The 20,377-nt window shown below is 36.9% G+C and overlaps 1 protein-coding gene across 2 annotated transcripts in view; it reads left to right on the top strand.

Annotated features, from left to right (window-relative positions):
• Positions 1-20,377, top strand: part of apba1a (amyloid beta (A4) precursor protein-binding, family A, member 1a) — a 57,965-nt gene that overhangs the window by 9,823 nt on the left and 27,765 nt on the right. For both annotated transcript variants that reach the window (XM_056237393.1, XM_056237385.1), the window contains exon 2: positions 8,757-8,935. The gene's annotated coding sequence lies outside the window, so the exon portion shown is untranslated. The remainder of the gene's footprint in view (positions 1-8,756; positions 8,936-20,377) is intronic.

The raw sequence follows: 20,377 nt of genomic DNA, 5'->3' as shown, positions 1-20,377 counted from the left end.
ACTTGCTGCTTAAAGAAGAAGAAAAGATTTTCCACAACACATGTGAGATGTATAATAGCTGGTTATTTATCTAGTAGTTCATATCTACCTTCATTATATAGTTTATATTAGGGGTGTAACAATATTTCGTGTCACAATATATTGCAATACAAAAATGCAACAATGTGTATCGTGACAATCTGTGCTGTGTATAGTTCACCCAAAATGAAAATGTCTGTGAGGAAAAAATTCAAGTTTACAGAGTTTTAGTGTCAGTACTACATTAAACTACTATGTATATTAATGTAATGGGGGAATATTCGTGGGTCCTGATAATGCCAATTATGTTACCAGTAAAAAGTGGCCTATTTTTTTTTTTACATATATAGTCAGTGACAGAGTGCAAGCATATTCGTCTAAAATAATTCTGTTTTCAGCTTCAGAATCATGAATATTTTTATTCTGGTGTCACCATTGTCCTGTGCATTGGGTTACCAGCACCAAGTCCAAGCCTATTAATTTCCACCCCAATATTATACAAAATTTACCATTTTAATCAACTGTACATTTTTTGTTAACCTTTCACCATATGTCTTGGAGTATCGCAATAATATCGTGTATCGTGAGTTCAGTATCGTCGTGGTATGTATCGAATCGTGACGTATCATTACACAGTTTGATATATTTTTGGAATGTATCTTATTGTGGTTTCATTGTATTCATTTTTGTTCACCTTAAAGCTGTTCTGAAAATAGGATGATATATGGTCATTTTTGTTTGGAGAAAAATTCGCATTTTCATTTAGATCTTTGAAGCCAACATGGAAAACCACTGTGAGAAAACAAGCATTAAGTAATTTACTGAAACAGACTTTCCACATGTGAAAACTTGCTCCACTCTTGCATATTCTGATGCATTCTAAATATTCAATCTTGTAGTACTTGTAGAATAACAACAATATTGTTCTCATTTGCAATGCTAATTTGTTTTTCTTAATTTCAGTGTTTTGACTCAACTGTTTAATTAACTTCTGAATTTATTTGATGTCTTCTGCTTTAATCAGTGTGTCGTGCTTTACTAAGAAAGGATGCGAATGATAGATCGCAGCGATGATCAAGCTGTCTGACAGTCATATTACTGCATTATTAGCAGTGCAGCATTCACACTGCAGATTATAAAGCTATAAACCCTGGGGGAGGGCAGGTGTCCTGGATTATTCCAGAAGGAGAAAAAAAATCTCTTTCTCTGCTTCACTTTCTCTGTTTCTTTGTCAGCTCATGGCTGATGGGGAGAGAGCAGTCAGTGACAAGGCGCTGTGTGAATGATCTAGTTGCTGTTCACTGTGATTGTACATTTGGCACATTTTCTGGTTGTCATTCACATCTCATGAGAGAATTACTCTGATGTTTGGCAAACTGATTTCAGTTTAGGCCAGCTGACAGGCACATTGTTTTATATGTTTTGTCCAAGACCTACAAAGCCTTGAGATTAACAGTGTTGGATTGTACGAATTACACAAAAGATGGGGCTTTTCTTTGTTGTGATGCTGCACGGCCTCTCCAAGTTCTCACGATCCACAATTCATTGTCTCAGCGTCGAGCGTGGAGCTACGGCTATGGTGTGTGTATCAGTTTGTGTATAAAGCCTGCTGTGTTAATTCATGAGCGCTTGAAGGTCGCTCCACATGAGAGCTGCTCTGCCTGGGATTCAGAGACCATGCTCGGTAGATTTTTGGGGATGTGCGGTGGTTAAACCAGCCTTTGGCAGAGATTAGCCCAGCGTAATGTAAGCTAGATTAATGCCGGGAGCCTTGAGACGATAACCCCTACCGCTTCAAACAAAACAAACATGTTCTGTATAGCTTCATTCCAGGAAAATCCTGCAAAGAGTATTTAATGTTTGAGTGAAAGGTGGGCCATGCAAAGGAAAAATCTTTTAAAAGTTTAAAACACATGTGGCAAACGTACTCTTTGTATTTATGTTATTTTAAGTAAGGAATAATTGACGACGGGCCGTTAAATTATTTGAAAAATAATGCACACCCGAGTTAGTAATGATGACTCGAAGCGTTTCGGTAGCAGTATCTCTATCTAATTGCGAATGTAAGTTTATGTACCTCGCTAGTGAAAAAATGATGTAGCTTTTAAGTTGTTAAGCTATTATACTTATAAAATCATCAGAGCAGCGCTGACAACACATTTATATGCGAGCGTGTGTCCGTACTGTGTGTGTGTGTGTGCGTTTGAGTGTGAGAGAGAGCGGGACAAAGAGAGTATGTCCCTGATAGCACAAGTACATCTCAGAGACGTCTATTTGATGTCTGCATTTACAACTTCAAGATGAATTTTTTTAAGTGTTTGGACATCTGCAATACGTCTCGGCATTTCCTGTTGGATGTCATATAGACATTTAGAAGATGTCTTTAAGATGTTTTAGACTTAGAATATATGTAAAACTGCCTTTTCTGACGTTTATCAGATGTTTTTACACAGCAGATGCTTTCCAAATTAACAGATCTTTAGCACAGGCGTAATTGTGCTATCTGGGGTGCTTTCCGTATAATAAAACTTAATTTTGTAGCATAAAACCTGGACATAATTTGTAGTTTTTATCCAATTGTTTACTAGCCTATATTTATTTGCTTGGGCAGTGTCATTGTGGGGTTTGGTTCTTTTGCTGTTGTAGTCTGTAAGGACTTTTAAAATACTGAAATCATCGTTCCTGCCTGGAACTACTTTAGCCGTGCGTTTCCCTGAAAATAATTGCACGCCTTAAAAAAGTTTGTCAACCAATCAGATTCAAGCATTCAACTGTTGTATAATAAAAAGTCAAGCCCCATTGTATAATACATAAATTAAAATAACATTAATTTTATTTCATAAATTAAAAGCATGCTCATCACAGTATATTCAAGTGATTGTATGAATTGAATGCATTTTTTAATAAATTAATAGGACAACAAAAGCAGCATCATGTAATTGGCCTTAGTGTAAACAAGGTATGATGTTGATTTGATTTTAGCATTGAATTGTCACTTAATCTGAAACTTACATGTATTGTGCTACAGGCTGAGTATTTTGATGTCATCTGTTGTTCATTGTTAGAAAGTTCACGTGATAGCCAAGACTCCTGCACGTGTTGTCAGGTGATTTGTGCGCGCTGTGCTTTTAGCTTGTGGAAAGGTCATCTCTCTTCACCTGGAGATCCAGAGGGAGTAATTACAGACCGATGTGACCACCCACGTCTGTCTAGTCTATCGCCCCCCTCTCTCTCTCTCTCTCTCTCTCTCTCTCTCTCTCAAAATACATGCTCAGCTGAGACACATGGGTCCCTGCCCTCGTTTTATCCGTTTTTATTCCAACAATTTTTAAATCATACCAAAAACTTCCCTCACTCTGTTTTGCAGGAGAAATACTCTGAGACTCTGTAGTATCATTGCTCTGTCTTTCAAATCAATTGGCCAAATTTCTTTCATATGCAAGAGTGTTTTCTGATAGTTCAGCCAAAAGTGAAAATTCTTTGTCATCATTTACTTGCCTCGCCCTCCTCAAACCTGTATGACTTTCTTTCATCTGTGGAACATAAAAGAAGATGTTTTCATTTCTTTAACATCATCTGATGGTACTGTTAGTGACTAATCGCATGTAATCTCACAAAAGTGGCATAATCAGGTTGATCTGGAGTTCAGTAAAGCTACTCTGTTGCTTTAAACCTCAGAAAGCCAACAAGATAATGCCGACTGTATGCAGCCTTGTCTCAAAGCGATTATATAGGTGTCAATTTCTGTCAGCTTGTGTTGTTGGGAAGAGTAAGGATATTAAAAAAATAGAAATTGCAAAGGCCTTTCTAGATATTGTTGAATATGGGTTAAAGATAGTGTTTGCTCCTCCTCTCAATCTGACACGGTTGAGTGAGCAAGAGAAAAGATGTCTGACGGTCTGACTTTCTCACTCTGCCTACTGCAAGACCTATTCATAGATATTTTCAGTCCGAGACGACATGCCCACGGATCGCCCACAGTGCATTCACTGACCATCTGATGCATTTTCACTAAAAACTGGAAAGTGCTTTCTTGATCTGCTCTAATCTTATTGGCTAAAAAAAAAAAATTATCAGTCCGCCTGGAAACAAAGAAACAAGTAAACTAAACATCCACGAGCAGAAATATATGTTCGGAATTATGTCTGTTAAATAGTCAGTGCTTATTACTTATAGATGGGCAGAAATTCTGACACAGATTCTATACACACTTTGTGTTTTCTGTTCTGTTCTGTTTAAATATTTCTTAAGCTTGTCTATTATTGTGGTATCACTTGCTACTAAATGGCACATAAAACTATTTTTAGACCTTTTGCTATATAGTTAAGTACATTGTTATGCTAGACAAATTCATAGAGCATACTATGGCTGCAAAGAAACATGCACATCACTATTCAACTAAGAATTTATATAATAGCCTATATACAGTATGCTTTATTAGTAAACTGAATTGATTGTAGAGAATGTAGAGTGTCTCTCTTTACAAAGTGGCTGACCTAAAACCTTCTAGATGATGCTCCTGTAGATGAAATGCTCTCTAGTCAATTAAAATGTGGAAATACAGTCTGTTCACAAGTCGCAGAGGTGATAGTGCTCCTAGCGAAAATATCAGCTCTTCTAAATCACAGCTCATTACAAATAGTAGCATTTATACATGAAGACAGTAGCTTTTTATCATGAGCATATATGTGGGATGGAGCCTCCTTTAGTCATACATTAAATTACTGCTGTCTTGTTCAGTAGATAAAATGAGAAGAAAACATTTTCCATCCTGAATGTGTCATTATCTCTAGGATTTCTTCTTCTTTTTTTTTTTTTTTTTGCTGTAAAGAGACTGCCTGGTGGCTGAGTGAAGTGATGGGGCACAATTCCCAAAATCACAGTGCTGGACATGAACAGATAGTGAAAGGGAGCATAAACGCGTCCATCATTCATACGCACACATACGTGCACGCACGCATCGCACGCCCCGGGGTAGAAGAAGTGCTGTACTGGTGAATGAAAAAGGCCTGGGAGAGGCTTTCACATAACACAAATTTAACTGCCACTGTCAGCTTAGGACAGATATGATGGAGCCTGTGGCCTAGATACTGGCAGTAGCCTAGAAGGAGGACTATATGCTGGATGAATGTGTGTAACATTCAGCAGCAGAAAGGCTATATGCGAGTGTGTTTGTAATATAAAACATATGCCCGGATGTATATTTTTACGCCAGTGAACATTTCCTAGGGTGGGTTTAATTTTGAAAGTCATTGTCTTTATAGTCAGTTGACTCTAGTCAGAATATATGCCATGTTTTATTGTGTCCACTTAACCAGCATGTTGTCATTTATGAGATGCTTTAATCCAAAGCGACTTCCAGTGCTCTTGTTACAGGGACAAAACCCCTTAAAGCAGCCTGGGGTGAAGTGGCTTCCTCAAGGCCTCAGTGATGATTGCTCATGGATACTTCCTTGCGGGGCTCAAACAATCACGAGCCATGCCATTTTACCCCCTACATGACCCCACAGTGAAAATAATAATAGGATTAGCAGTAGTGTTTTTGTAAACAGTGGGATGATCAGTATAGAGCAATTTTTTTTATGTTTTATAATATGTTTTATTATATTATTCATTATATTATATTATTATAATATATTATATTATATCATATTAAGGCATTGAGGGGTGTATGTATTGATAGATACTTAAAGCTGCAGTCCGCAGTTTTTCCTCTTTGTCACCATCTCTGTTCGAAATCTGCAATTGCAGTTATTCGCGGAATTATCAACTTTATGTGTGGATACTGGCATTCAGAATCACAGATTATTCTTTTTGGAAGTAAGACCAACATAATAATTTTCACCGAAAAATGTCATCTGAATTAGTACATGACATTGCAGTAAATCACGCTGATTAAATCTAACAATCACTTATCATATCACGCAAAACCGTGCAAATTATACTTTGTTCTCAAATTGTTAATGTTAACACCGTCAGCATTGCGTGACTACATGTAATGTCCTTTCGATTCCGATATGTATCCTTGTTTTCGCATGGGTCCGGTTGCAGTCTCTTTTTTTCTGTAGCCACTCCGAAGTCCGAACGAAGTCTTTTGCATTTTACAGCGGGTGAATCTGTTGTCACTGGTGATTGTCGTTTGAACCTTTCTGGATCCGCCATCAAATTGATAAGTTTAATTATATCAAGTGCTGTGAGAAAAGGCTATAAATCTCCACTTCAAACATCCTCACACGCAATATAGCTTATACTAGCCGAGACTCCTTCTTTATGTGTACAGATGTGACGTAATGACGCAAAGACATGCTCGAATCTCCCGCGGAAATCCACCAGTACCACTGGAATTAAAAACATTATTACAAGCTTACCGCTTTGAATCGAGCTAAGGCAAGCAGAGAGTTTTGAACACTGGCTGGTTATGTATTTTCTCAAATATGTATTTTGGATAATTTTTAACCCAAAAAAAGCTACGGACTGCAGCTTTAAACATATTTTTTATTAGATTAGATTAGATACGATTTTGGCATTGATTGGGTGTATGTATTGATAGACTTGATTGGGTAAAAGTATGAATATCATAAAACAAACATTGGTCAACCTTTCAAAGTGACTGCTTTCTTATGTTGTTTACTACTGCAATTTCTTTCTTTTTTTAAATCCACAATGAAATGCCGATTTATACACACATTAAAAATAGTTTTAAAAACCTTATTTATCTTTTCGATCATGTGGTGACCTTTCTTAAAGTACAATAAGCTAAAGCAAGATTTATGGTCAGTGAATCTTGCATTGTGTCAAACAGCTGTCTGAAGGATTCCTCCTATATCTCCAGTATTCTTAATTGCCTTGACAGTTTGGTGTGGCTGTGGGTTTAAATGTAGATTCGTCCCGTCCGTTCAGCTTAGCAGTTTTCATGACCGAGATTTGCAGCTGATACTAAATTTAAAATGTTTTTCAGTTTTACTTTGTGACCACCTTATGCATCATTAATAAAGGAGGAGTTGCAGTGCAAATTTGCTTTGCTATATTGAGGGCTTTGAGTGTTGAGCTAAAGCAAGCATCAATTGCTAATGCTCATGTTTTTTAAAACTCCTAACCCAACAGTCCTGCACCGTTTGTGTAACAGGCATGAATAATTGCTTGAATTGTATTGCTAATCTGAAAGATCAGACACCAGACAGATGATACAATCCAATTGACTGACCCAAGCCAAATATAGGGTCTTGTGAGTGGACTCTTTTGACAAGGGTTAATAAATAAACTGCATCTGCTAAATGACTAAATGTAAAATAACTGCCTACCAATCACTCAAAACATGCTAGCTACACATGAAAAATTTGCCACCATGACACCAACCACATAGCCACTCCCTGGCAACCACCCAGAATGCCCTAGTATCCTGGCAGCAAGCATCACACACCATCTTTTTTCTCTCATCCTGATTGATGCAAAATTGTTTGAGGCCTGGTTTCACAGACATGGCTTCGATTAAGCCAGGAGTAGGCATTAGCTAAAATAGGACCTTTAAGTAGTTTTTTGTTTAAATGTGCCTTCGAAAAAAACATTAATGGTCTGCATCCTGAGACAAAACAGTAGCACTGACATATTTTAAGATATGTCTTTACAAGTTGCTTTCAGTTAAAACAGCTCAAACATACATTTTAGACGGACTAGCCTTAAGCCTTGTCTGTGAAACCGGGCATAAAAGTTCTTATGAAAATTAAACTGCATCTGTATTTTATTTTGTCTAGTAAGCAAATATTTAATATAAATATTATTTGAGAAGCTAAATTGTGTAAGGTGAGGCTTTTTTCAGAGAATATATCTTTAATTAAGTTCATATTTTAACTACAATGAAATTTTGTGCGGTTTATGCTAAAAATGTGGGTAACACTTTACCTGAAGGGGTGTGCATAAGACTAACATGACACCTTCATAATCATGACATGACACATGTTATGAATATGAAGGAAGTTTTATGCATGTTTGTGACAACTGTCATTAAGTGTCATTCGCTCAATTATGACATTTTTAATGCAAATATGACATTGTTTGAGATGTCTTTGTTATGACACCTTGACATAAACCAATACATCATAGCCTGTCAGTGTCTTTGTCATGACAACTTGACATTACTAAGACAACACAACCTGTCATAAACGTGACATAGCAGATTAATTATCAAACTTAAGAAACCACTTAGCTTTATTGGTTAACATTACATTAAACTGTCAGGTGGTTGGTTTTGACATTGGCTGTCATGAAGCCATTATAACTGTTTAATGACAAATTCAATTTGTACCACTGTAGTTGAGGTCACGAAAAATATTCATGACACAGTTATAATGGCCTTATGACAGCCAATGTCAAAACCAACCACATGACAGTTTAACTTAATTTAATGTCAAGTTGTCATGACAAAGACACTGACAGGTTATGATGTTATGGTTTATGTCAAGGTGTCATAACAAAGACATCTTAAACAATGTCATATTTGCATTCAAAATGTCATTATTGAGCGAAAGACACTTAATGACAGTTGTCATAAACATGCATAAACCCTACTTCATATTCATGACATATGTCATGTCATGGTTATGAAGGTGTCATGTCAGTCTTATGTACACCCCTTCAAGTAAAGTGTTACCAAAATGGGTTACATATATGACTAGTAAAGCGAAGGAAAAAACATATAGATATCTGTATTTATCATTTTTCCTCTGTTTCTGTATTTGCAGTGAAATGTTTGGCACTGTCTGACTCTGCACCCGTCTGGAGCTGAGCCGTTTTTTCCCCATCTCCAGCATCCTGATCCCGAGCTCCGACCCTGATTATTAGGATCGACTGCAAGGCCCCTAACTCGTCAACCTCGACGTCCCTCTTTGCTTCGCCCATAGAAGATCGATGAGCCTGGGAGGTGAGTGTCTCATTTTGTCATATATTTGACAAAACTCCAATATCTCAATCTCTCTTTCTCTCCCTCAAGATCTTTGAGTTGCTCTTTCTATCACACCCTTTGGACTTTCTCGTATCTCACTCAAAATATACTCAAAAGTGATTGACTGAAATGTACTGTTGAATATCTTTATACACCTTTTATGGGAATACTTTCTTAAATTCCAACACAGGCATATTCATTTTGTATATACATGGTTTGAACCGTAATACATGCAGCTGTTAAAGAGCCAGGCTGTGAATGATTTCAGCACAGACATGCTTTTAAACTTTTTCATTGAAATATTTCTTGCAGCCTTAAATTAATCTGCTCTATCAGATTGCAGCTGGATTTGTCTCTTATCTTCCGGCAATCCTTGTGATATTCATTCTGCTTCAAGCGCAAAAGGTTGGGTAATATTTGTTGTCATTGCAACAGCTGTGCTTTGTGTATTATAAATAATGAAAAGAGGAAGAAGCAGTAGGCATGGATCACACCATTGTCATAATGGGGTTGTTGTTGTTGTCACTATATAAAACCCTTACATCAGCTCTCATGGGGCAATCCAATAGCTCTTTACTTCAGGCTTTTGTGCCATTGATTCATGGTTTGTTTGTTTGTTCGTTTATTTGTTTGTTTTTTCCTTAATGTGAAATGTTTCCTTAATTCTCAAGTGGGAAATGAACATTTTAAGGAGGGCATGTTGTTGATTTAACTTTGATAGAATTCTTCAAAGGCTGGATTTTCAAATACTTATTTGAGTATTTTATAGCTTATTTATTAAATAAAAGGTGGAAATGTTTAATTCACCCAAAAATATAAATTCGGTCATCATTTACTCACCTTCATGTTCAAAAACCTATTTGACTTTTGCTGCTTCAGTGAAACATTTTTTTTTTAAATTCTAAACATATATTATAATATATAAACTTATGAGATATGGTGGTTTCAGACGTCTTTTTGAATATAGTGCAAAGAGTAAATTGGACTATTTTTATGATATTTTTGCATCATTTTTTAAACTTGAAAGCTTCAGTTCCCATTCATTGGAATCGCTTGGAAAAGAGCGACCGGCACATTTTTCAAAGTGTGTGTGTTTCACTGCAAACATTTTTTTTGGTATCTAATCTTAAGATGGTAAATATGTGAATAACATTCACTTCTACAAGGCCTGTTTGGTGGAGTCTGAGGTTTGACATTAAATTAGATAACTGGAGTCATCTGAGATTCCACTGCATTAAGTGGGCAAGGAGAGACAATGAAAAAGCATTGAAAAGTGAACTATTTTCGGTCACCACTGTGTTGGACTAGTATTGTGAAATTCATCTGCACATGCAAAACTACACTGGTAAGTGTGACGTTTTCATTAGTGGCGTTCTTTCTCAAAGATGCTGTAATCTTCCTCTTGCATGTCAGTCGATATGATACTATTACATCATCTAAGAGTTTGTTCACCTTTTACATCAGATGGATCTGCCCTTGATATCTTAGGAGTCATGTTCTGTTTGAAATACAATGTGTCCTGAAGAAGGGTGTAGTGGAAGTGGTGTGTAAATAATGAACAGAATGGCACAAACACATGAGGACAGCAGTCAGGCTGGAGGAAGATGAATACAAAATCACCTTCCAGTCTTGCAATAGTTCCTGTTGAAAGAGAATAACAGTACTGATTTCATTCCCATAATGTCCTGGAGGCTATATTTTGCTATAGAGACCAATTTTATAGTGAAGGCTGGATTAACAAGGCTTTACCATGTAGCTCATCAAAAGTTAAACTAATGAGCAAGGCATGTTCTTGTGGAGTACAGAGAAATTCTTTAAACCTCTTATAAATCACTTCTTCTGGTCACTGATTAAGCCAGTAAATTCAACGATATTAGGAATGGTGTATTGGTGGAATGGAATATTTTAAATACTGTTGTTAGTATCCGGTTTAAATTCTGCAGCAGTTCTGTAGGAATCGTCACGGCTGGACTGAATGTCCTTGACCTACTGAGTGACTGTAACATCGTTCCTCATTATTCTGACAAATATAATTATTTCAGTTGCTACGAGTGTTTTTATTGGCTGATCCAGTTACAGTGAGTCACAGGTCAGACTTGATTTGCCGAAGGCAGATGTCAGTGGGTAGGGGGAGGGTAGATCCATACCATTGATTGGCCATATTAGAGAGGTATGCTAATGTGTCTTCATTTAGGTCTTTTCTCAAAGCTTCCCAAGACACCGTTTGAAATGAAGGAGAACCGTGTCATTTTAATAAACCGTCCTTGAGGGAAACCAGGGTGGAATAATACACAACAGTACATGCAGTTCAGCTGTTGTTAGGAAAATATAAAATGGCATCTGTCAGAGAAGATTAATTTATAAATGCTGTTGTTGTTGTTTTTTTGTTTTCAACTTTATACCAAGAAATAAACATTCTAGTCATTAAATATTGACATGGATGTCTCTAAACCTTGAATTTGTCCTAGATCATCAGATGTGACGTTATGCTGCCTTAGAAGTCAGTCTGAAACCATCGTTTCATTGCTAGATTTCCTGGTAAATCCGGGTGGAATGAAGTACAGTTGACTTACACTGAACAAAAGGTTTAGGATTTACTCTGAAAGAATTTTCACTCAGAAATTGCTTGTAAATTTAATAAATATTTACCAAGAAACACATTCAATTATACATCCAATTTTGAGGTACTGTAGAAAGATTGAAATAGTTTTTTTTCTTGTAAAACGTTCTTCATTAATCTTTATTTTATTCACCACTTTGAATTTTTAACAGTGTACTGTAATTGTGATTTATAAAGTATATCACGGATAATCATGTGACATTGTTTTGTATGGCCTCTTGTAGCTGTCGCAGCGATATTACAGTGGATTCTGTTCAGCTGAGTCTGCTTTCTGTCATAGCGTGACACCATCTGTCAATGTGTCCAGTGGAGTGTGCTTTAATAAGCCTGAACCAGTAAATCAGTGGGTGGAGTTTGACTGGTTTTAATGGTCTTGTTTGACCCTTAATGGAATGTCCCACCCAAACACAGTCCGTCATTGACAGGAGCACTTAGAAGGCTATTGTGCGTCTCTCTCTCTCTCTCTCTCGATCGAACCACCGCCCCTTTACTACGTCTGTCACTGTCCTGGCAGTTAAATCTGGCAGTGCATAATCTTGTTAGAAGAAGGATTCGCTCAAACTGGCTATGCCACAGTGTGTGTATTTTATTTTTTTTACTGTTTTCATGTGTGTGCAATCAGGGATTTGGAAGAGACTCCTCGATCAGAAACAACCGACGGAAATAATTGCACTGGTTCATTTTGTGTTGGTGTTGACATGAGCTCATTGTGTGTATGATAATACATCAAGCTGAATCAGAGTCACACTCGTTTTGTGTTCGTTTGAATTACACTGCTAATTCACTTCCAGCTTTGAGGAACCACACAGAGACTGTTTTGACGGTTGTCATTGAGCTGCTGTTTGAGTCACAGTCTTTGTGTCTATAGAGGAGACTGCTGCAGCTGTGACTCATTGTAAAGTCTTAGATTCACATGCTTCATGACTGTGTCTGAAACGCATAAAATGCTGCCTAGAACCTCAAAATTTAGGATGCCTCCATATATAGGTGTATCTATTGCTGCCTATGATATACCACAATTCTCATATTTTGGCAGTTGGTTGAAAGAATACAAATGGCGTCAGTCAGAGTGGTTTATATTTATATAAAAATACAATTTATATTTAAGTAACTTTATAATTATTTACTGTACATAGTTATGAATTCAATTATTTTTAATCCTTGCTTGTATTATCTTCCATATAGTCCCATATTAACGTACTCTACCTTTCTTAAAAAAAAACTTATCTTATCTTAAAACTGGTCTTTATCGAGTTTTGACCAGGTTTGATAGTAGGATTTGTCTATGAGCTGGTGAGTCATGTCAGTGATCTTGAGGCAATGGTTCATTCCCTGCCCTTTCCGCTGCAGGCACTAATGAATTGTAGTGTTTGTTTGCAGCCAAACAGCAGCGTGTCTTTATTCACAGGCTGCCTAACCCACACTCCCTTGCCAGCTTTACAGACAGGAGGGGATCCACTCCACTGTGGGAGTGTGTGAGTGAGCGTGTCTGCTGAGTTTGTCTAACCCCCCTTAGATAGGTCTGCAACCATAAATCTTTTCAGTGCTGAGGGTGGTGAAGGTCTTAACTCATCAGTTTCCACTTCCTCATTTGTTACACAGAGATATCGTCTGGAGGAAAAACACACATTCTGCAGTATTGTTACACAAGCCACTTAAAACATTTTTCTTTTGTACTTAATCAGTATCTTTGTCTAGTTTTATTAATAGCTAAATATTCTTAAAACAAGATATATTAAAAAAAGTTAAATTGTGTTTCATAACTTTTTTGTATGAAGATGGATGGATGGATGGGCTATGGGTCCTTGAATGTTATTGGCTTTGGGTCAATTGAACCCATCACCACCGACTAGGCAGACTCAAAACAGGTGAGGACGTACTCTCTCCAAGTGAGATTACCCATCTCTGGCAATGGTCTTCAAACTGGTGTCATCAAACTTTTAGCCAACTCATAAAAGTGGATAGAATATTCCCACAGATGGAGTCCTTCCTGGGTAAGATTAATGAAGGCAGTTGCTAGATCCATAATTTCAGTTGGTCTTGTGTTCTGTCACAGCAGGTCAGGCAAAACGAGGAGAAGGGGATCCAATTAAAGCACTTTATGTATAAACAAAAACAAAGAACGTAATCCACAATGAATGTGATCACAGGAGAAACACATGGCAGTAAAAACAACACAAGACAAATAACTGAACAAACTTGAGGGCCTGATGTACACAGGATAGCTAATCAACAGAACTAGAGACAGGTGCTTTAACACAATCAGTAACCGTGGAAACAAACTAGGATCGGGAACACAGTCAAACAGGAAAAGAACAGAACCAAACCAAAACTTATGCTGCGTCCCAATTTGCCTACTTATACTACGCCCTAAAAGTATGTACTCTTTTTGTGAAGAAAAAGTACATACTTTTGAGTGTGTAGCAAAAGAGTAGGCAAGCTTTGGGACATACTACTTCGTCATCTTTAACGGACATATCGGTTGCGTGCATCCTGTCACCGTAAACTGCCCTGTCAATCATCTCGTCACAGTTAAAATCCTCCATTCAATCTAATATAACTTCTTACCATTTCAGAGAGAAATATTGTCGCACTTTCATCTGCCAGTCATGGGTCTTTCATGCCGAGACTCTCCTCATGTGTTTGGAATTTGAATATAGGCCTAATGCATTTAAAAGTTAATGGCTAAACGTATCTTTGCAAAAGTTCACAATGCTGCTGCAGATGCAATATAATGTGGACAACATTGAATAAAAACATTTTCGTCAGGTTAGATACTGATAATTAATCACTCAAACCCCATTTATCTAAACCTCTCTACATAACAGCGGGACTCGCGCGTCCTCCATGTCTGTAGTTTTTTTAACACTTTTCACTCGTTTTTGTAGTTCTAACCGAATCCTCGTCCAACGCGCGATGGGTTGTGGGCAATATCAGCCGTTAGAGTGTGCAACGATCTGCACTTCAGATTCTGACCGGATATAGTAGACCATCCGGGTCTCTTTGGGACACTCATTTCAACTAATTTACTAATTCTATTTTCGAATACTATTTAGGACGGATAGTATGCGAATTGGGACGCAGCATTACTTTTATTATAAATTAGATTATTTTTCAATAATACGGAAATTTTAACCATAAAATCTGTCTGGTATTGGTACCGACTACTGAAATTTTAGTACCGTGACGACTATTTAGAACAGTGGTTCTCAACCCTGTCCTGGCGTACCCCCAACACTACACGTTTTCCTTGTCTCCCTAATCAAACACACCTGATTCAACTCATAGCTGATGAGTTGAATCAGGTGTGTTTGATTAGGGAGACAAGGAAAACGTGTAGTGTTGGGGGTACGCCAGGACAGGGTTGAGATTGAGAACCACTGATTTAGAACAACATTTCTTTAACTATCCTTTCAAAACAAGTAGAAAAAATGTGCCAATGCAACAAGACAAAAACACTTCACAGTGCACTCTCTGAAAATAGGCTTTAAAGTCTTCATGAAAAGGAAATTGCGATTTTGTCTTTTCTTCCCTATTGTGACATATTTGAGTGAAACTTTTTCTTTAACCAGAAAAATTTAGGGGGAAACTTGTTTTTGTCGGAAATTGATTGGATCGTTGTTGTTTGCTAATTGCTGCAGTCTCATGTGAGTGACAGGCTGCTGGAGGGTTTATTGTCTCAGCCTTGCACCGGTGAACATGTCATCAGAGAAGAGAAGAGTTGCTATTGCGAGGGGGAAATTATTTTGATTAAAGATTACAAGGGCACATGATTTAAAAAAAATTATAATGATGTGCAGATTGTGCATAGATAACTTATAATTAACACATTCCATAACAAGCTTGATTTTATGGTGAATATCTTCTCTTTTCTCTTCTTATAAGGATGTTTAGACTGGTACACAAAACAACGACACTAATTAAGAATGCGATTTTCTGAAATCTTAACACATGGTTCATCATCTCATCTCATCTCATCGTGTTTTCTGAGAGCAGCAGTAGACTCCATGCTGATTTGTCCTTGTGGGTAAGCCACTGAGTGAGACCTCCACTGGGAACTGTGTGGGAGAGAGAGCTGTGAACAACCCCTGATTAAACCTGCTCCTTACACATAGACTCGATGTGTTAGAACCCATGTGTGTGTGAGTGAGAGAGAGAGAGCGATGGTTGAAAATGGCATGGTGTTCCTCCGTATCAGCAGTCCTTTTTGTCAGCTGGCCGAGCTTTAGCCAGCTCCTCTACTTTCATCAGTGACCTTCAGCACATTTTAGGCTGTCTTCTCCTTGTCTCTTTGTAGCTCAGGTGAGCTTTCACAGTCATGCTGGTTTCAGCCCCACGCTGCTTGTACGGCTGATATTACCTTCTCAGGGTTATTTTCAAATATTAATTTGCATAATATCTAGAAGTTTTGGCAAGCACGTGTTAGCTCTGTAAAGCTCTGTATGTTGGTTTTTTGATGGAGATATGTGGGCATTTTGCTCTTTCCTCAACAGGAATGAATGAGTAGAGTAGTTGTAGAGCCTGCAGCTGTTTTTCACAGCTTTTTCATTCATTGGAGCTATTGTTATATAACATATAACATATATAAGTATAATCAAAGTTGTCCTAAGACAAAAACGGGTATTGTTCAAAATTCATGTATAACTTTGATGAAAGGTTTTGTTCCCCTTCAAATGTTGACTCTGTATATAAATGACTGGATTGTTCATGGAGTCATGACTTAAAAAGTGAAGCCACCCTACCACGCCATTTTGATAATCCCTCACATTCTATTGAATTAATAGGAAATCCTCTGATTTTTATGAGAAAACATTACCTAACGAGTCTGTGTTTTTATATCAAAAGACTCCCTGTACATTCTTGCAATGCAAATCTCCTAAATGGTTATTTGTCTGAAGTCAGAAATTTCCCCTACTTATTTAAAAGTTACGTTTATCTTCATTACAGAATATCAGATCAGCTGACGGAAGAGACACCTCAGTATTTATTACAAATTTATTATCAAAAAGATTCCTCTGAAATCTGAATACAGATTTAAGCTTTGTAAGGCATGCGCTTACAACTTAATACAGTTATTCACTGTGGTTATGTAATAATGTTGTGTTATATAATATGTATGACAGTATGTATTTCGAAGCAGTAAAGATAACCACTTTAACTTTGGTTAAGTGAATAATCCCAGATATATGGTCATGCTTAATATTTCCTGCATAATTACGTAGGCTACATAAAGAAATCTATTTTGTGTTAGTTCAGTTACCTTTGTCTGAAGTGTGATGTAGACACAGTGTGCTTCTTAACAATTTCTATATAACGCGTATCCTGCCCGAAAAAGACCATAAACATTACAGATAACGTTCAAAGTATCAATTAATGTACATGCATACAGTATACTGTATCTTAAAAACGATTATTGTGCGACTGACAGGTGATTTTAGGTCAAGGTTTTGGCTGCAAGTCAATATTGCCCTCTGTCTGAAGGGAATCATAAGATGGCCCCTCAAACACTTCCGCCGGCACTCCTGGCAGTTTAGAACGCAAAGAGCAATCCAGTCATTATAGATCAATGGCTCCTGTCTAACATTTGAGAGTAGTGGAACCTGATTTGGTAGAACCGGGGTGGCAGGTCTCCATTACTCAATACATGTTGTCTACATTATTAATAATATAATCAAATTTGATATAATTTATATATCTCACATTTCTGCCACAATATCATGGTTACAGATAGTGTTATTATTACAGTAAATCTATGGTAAATGTTGGTGATTAGTGGATTTAAAAGCCTTCTAACTGGATTATTTTGGCATAGTCTTTCTCCTGTTTTCCGCATCAGTGCTTTTGAGAATGTCATCGCAGCTTTATCTGGCTTTAGTTTAAATCACAAAGACATTTGTGGTTTGTATCAGAGAACTCCGTGCTAAACTCAAATACTTTTAACTGGATCTCACAGCGCTGTTTAGTGGTTGTGTGATTGAGATCGGTCAACGCGTAAACGCATTTGCTCTAGTTCGCGCTGCGCTGTGTTTTGGGCCAGGCTGATAAAATGGTCTATGCGGCGCGGTCAAACAAGTAGCGCTGTTTCATTCCGCTTTTGGCGCATTTAATGTTTCTCATATGCAACAGATATGGCAGAGCTTATCAGTTAGTCAAATTGGTTGTAGCACCAGTGCAGCCTCTAATAAAATTTGATCGCACTGGAAGGAAAAAAGGTTGCAAAATGCAAGCATTTAGTTTCAGACTAAAGTTCTATAGATGCTCTGGCAATTCAATGGAGCCCATCTGCTGTGGGCTACTGCAAAGGAAGGAGTTAACCTGTGACTCTGAGATGTTGTGTGTGCAAAATCAATAATGGTAAACAATCATCCCTTTGGGATCTGTCAGTCCAATGTTGATTGATATGCCTGACTCACCCATGCCAAGAATTTCTCATATTGGGATGTCTCCATGAAGGATTCTGGGTGACTCAGTTGCTTAGAGAGGGTAGGAGTTGGAAGTCTTTAAACATACCATCTTAATCGGGCTGGGGAGGGGGATTCACCTCAGCAACTGGAGCTGCTGCTTCCTCTGCGTACTGCCAAAAATAATCTTATTTTCATTTAACAAAAAATTTAACTTCCTCAAAACAACATGCAGTTATTTGACAAGTACAATTGTGTATGTACTGTATATTTCAGAAAATATATTTTAAACTAAATTAATCAAAATTATACATTTATTTTTCTAACTTTATTGGCAAATTGTCATTTCCTGAAACAGTATTAATGTCTGGTTTTCCTGTAAAAAAAAAAACTATTTAGAACAGTATAAATTTACTTAATTTTTTCTCAAACCATTGGCAGATTGTTATTTTCTGTTGTGTTCTATGTCCGGTTTTCCAGTTAAGTACATTTACTTTAGAAGCAAATCAATGCAAATCACTTCAGAAAATATACTTAAAATTAATTCAGTTTATCAAAGTCAATCTATATATCTTTAAAACAATGTAAAGAAGCACATTGCTGTAAAAAATACTTTCATATATTATAAATGTTTTAATTAATTTAAATCATTTAAATATATATTTGTCTCACACATTATTATTTTCCAGTAAAAAAAAAAAGAACAAAAAAATATTTAAAACGATTTATTTATAGGAGAATCAAAATTGTGTACGATAATAAGACTTGTTTTCAGATAAATATTAATAATTAATATATCAAATGAAAATCTTACCCTATTGTGAATACATTTGCATGTACAGATGTTTTGGGTTTTTTTTTTTGGTCCTCTGACTCAGATCATCAATGTGGTTTGCCCTCAGGATTTTGTACATGTTTTGAACTGAAGTCAGGAGGAGGCTCACTGTCATTTTATTTCCTCTGGCATTCCATCACCTTCTAAAGTCTACACCAATTACTGCTGCTTTCTGACGGGTTCGGTATGCGCACCATCACTTTTGATCACACCTTATACAGGAACATGAGTACCATGACTTCTTTCTGACATGATATCTCTAACAACATGCCGTACACCGTCATGCATGGAAACAGATGTCATGTTTGCAGCGGTGACTCATGTTTTAGTAGGCCGTATGCTGCTGCATATTTCTATCACTCTCTCTTCTCCCCATCGGTCTAAGGTTTAGAGACACTGTTGTTCATTCAAGTAAGCTGTCAGGAAACAAATGAAAGTGTGGCTAATTGTTGTGTTGATTAAGTAAGGAATAATTGACGACAGGCCATTGAATTATTAGAAAAATAATGCACACCCGAGGTGGTAATGCGGTCACGACGCGAAGCGGAGTCATAGCGGAGTCTGTCCTTAGTCAGTGTGTCCCGGCTTTATGCAGTTATTAATGCCGTTATTAGAGAGAAAGAGAGAGAGAGAGAGATGTTGCAATAATGAGACAGAAAAGCATGTGCGTCAATATTATTATTTATTTATTAATTAAATTTGTTTTAATTAATTCGTTCATTCTTGTTTTCTATAATTGACAAATAACCCAATAAATGAAACACACAAAGCCCTTTTAACAAGTAGGCCTATCATTAATTATTTATTTGTTATATTATCTGGAATAATTACGAAAACCCAGCAGGACTATCAATTTATTTATATAGCCTAGCCTATTCAATTAAATTTTCTATTTAGCCTATAGATAGGACTACATACTTTATTTATTAAAATTAAACTGTATGTGTCCATTGATTTTGAAGTTAGACATCGAAAATTGCAGATCAAGCGCATGGGGCTGCATGTTTTTTTCTTGTTATGAATTGTATCCTATTTTCCGTTATTACAGTTAACTACGCGCAGTGATATGGAGCTGTAATGCGGTTAAACCTGCCTGGAACTACTTTAGCCGTGCGTTTCCCTGAAAATAATTGCACACCTTAGAACGTTCTCAACCAATCAGAATCAAGCATTCAACAGCCCTGTAGTATAATATAAGATCACAGCTTCTTTTCAGCCTTGTCTCTTTCCAGATGGAAGTCTGCTGCAAAATGTCACCCATCATGATGCTCCAAAAATGTCAAAAGTTTGGTATTTAATGAAGACATTTGGACAAAAACATAGGTGGAGTTTCACTCTTGTGCTTGGGGGGAGGGCACACCTAACATGGTTGTTGTTATTTTTAAAAGGATTAAATAATTAAAGGATTAAAAGGGGGTCAAGGGAATAAAGAAATAAGAATGTTAAAATATGTTGTTTGCAGTTATTAAGTAGCCTAATCATTTTAGACTATTTGCAAATAATATTTTAAAATATGCACACATTCCCCCTTATTCGCATATGTAATATGTCAAAAACGCAAAAGT

This window comes from Rhinichthys klamathensis, unplaced genomic scaffold (genome assembly GCF_029890125.1).
Source record: "Rhinichthys klamathensis goyatoka isolate OS25496 unplaced genomic scaffold, OSU_Roscu_1.1 h1tg000019l_1, whole genome shotgun sequence".
Classification (NCBI taxonomy): domain Eukaryota; kingdom Metazoa; phylum Chordata; class Actinopteri; order Cypriniformes; family Leuciscidae; genus Rhinichthys; species Rhinichthys klamathensis.
The sequence above is the reverse complement of the archived record's forward strand: the minus strand, read 5'-3'. Positions and strand labels throughout refer to the sequence as shown.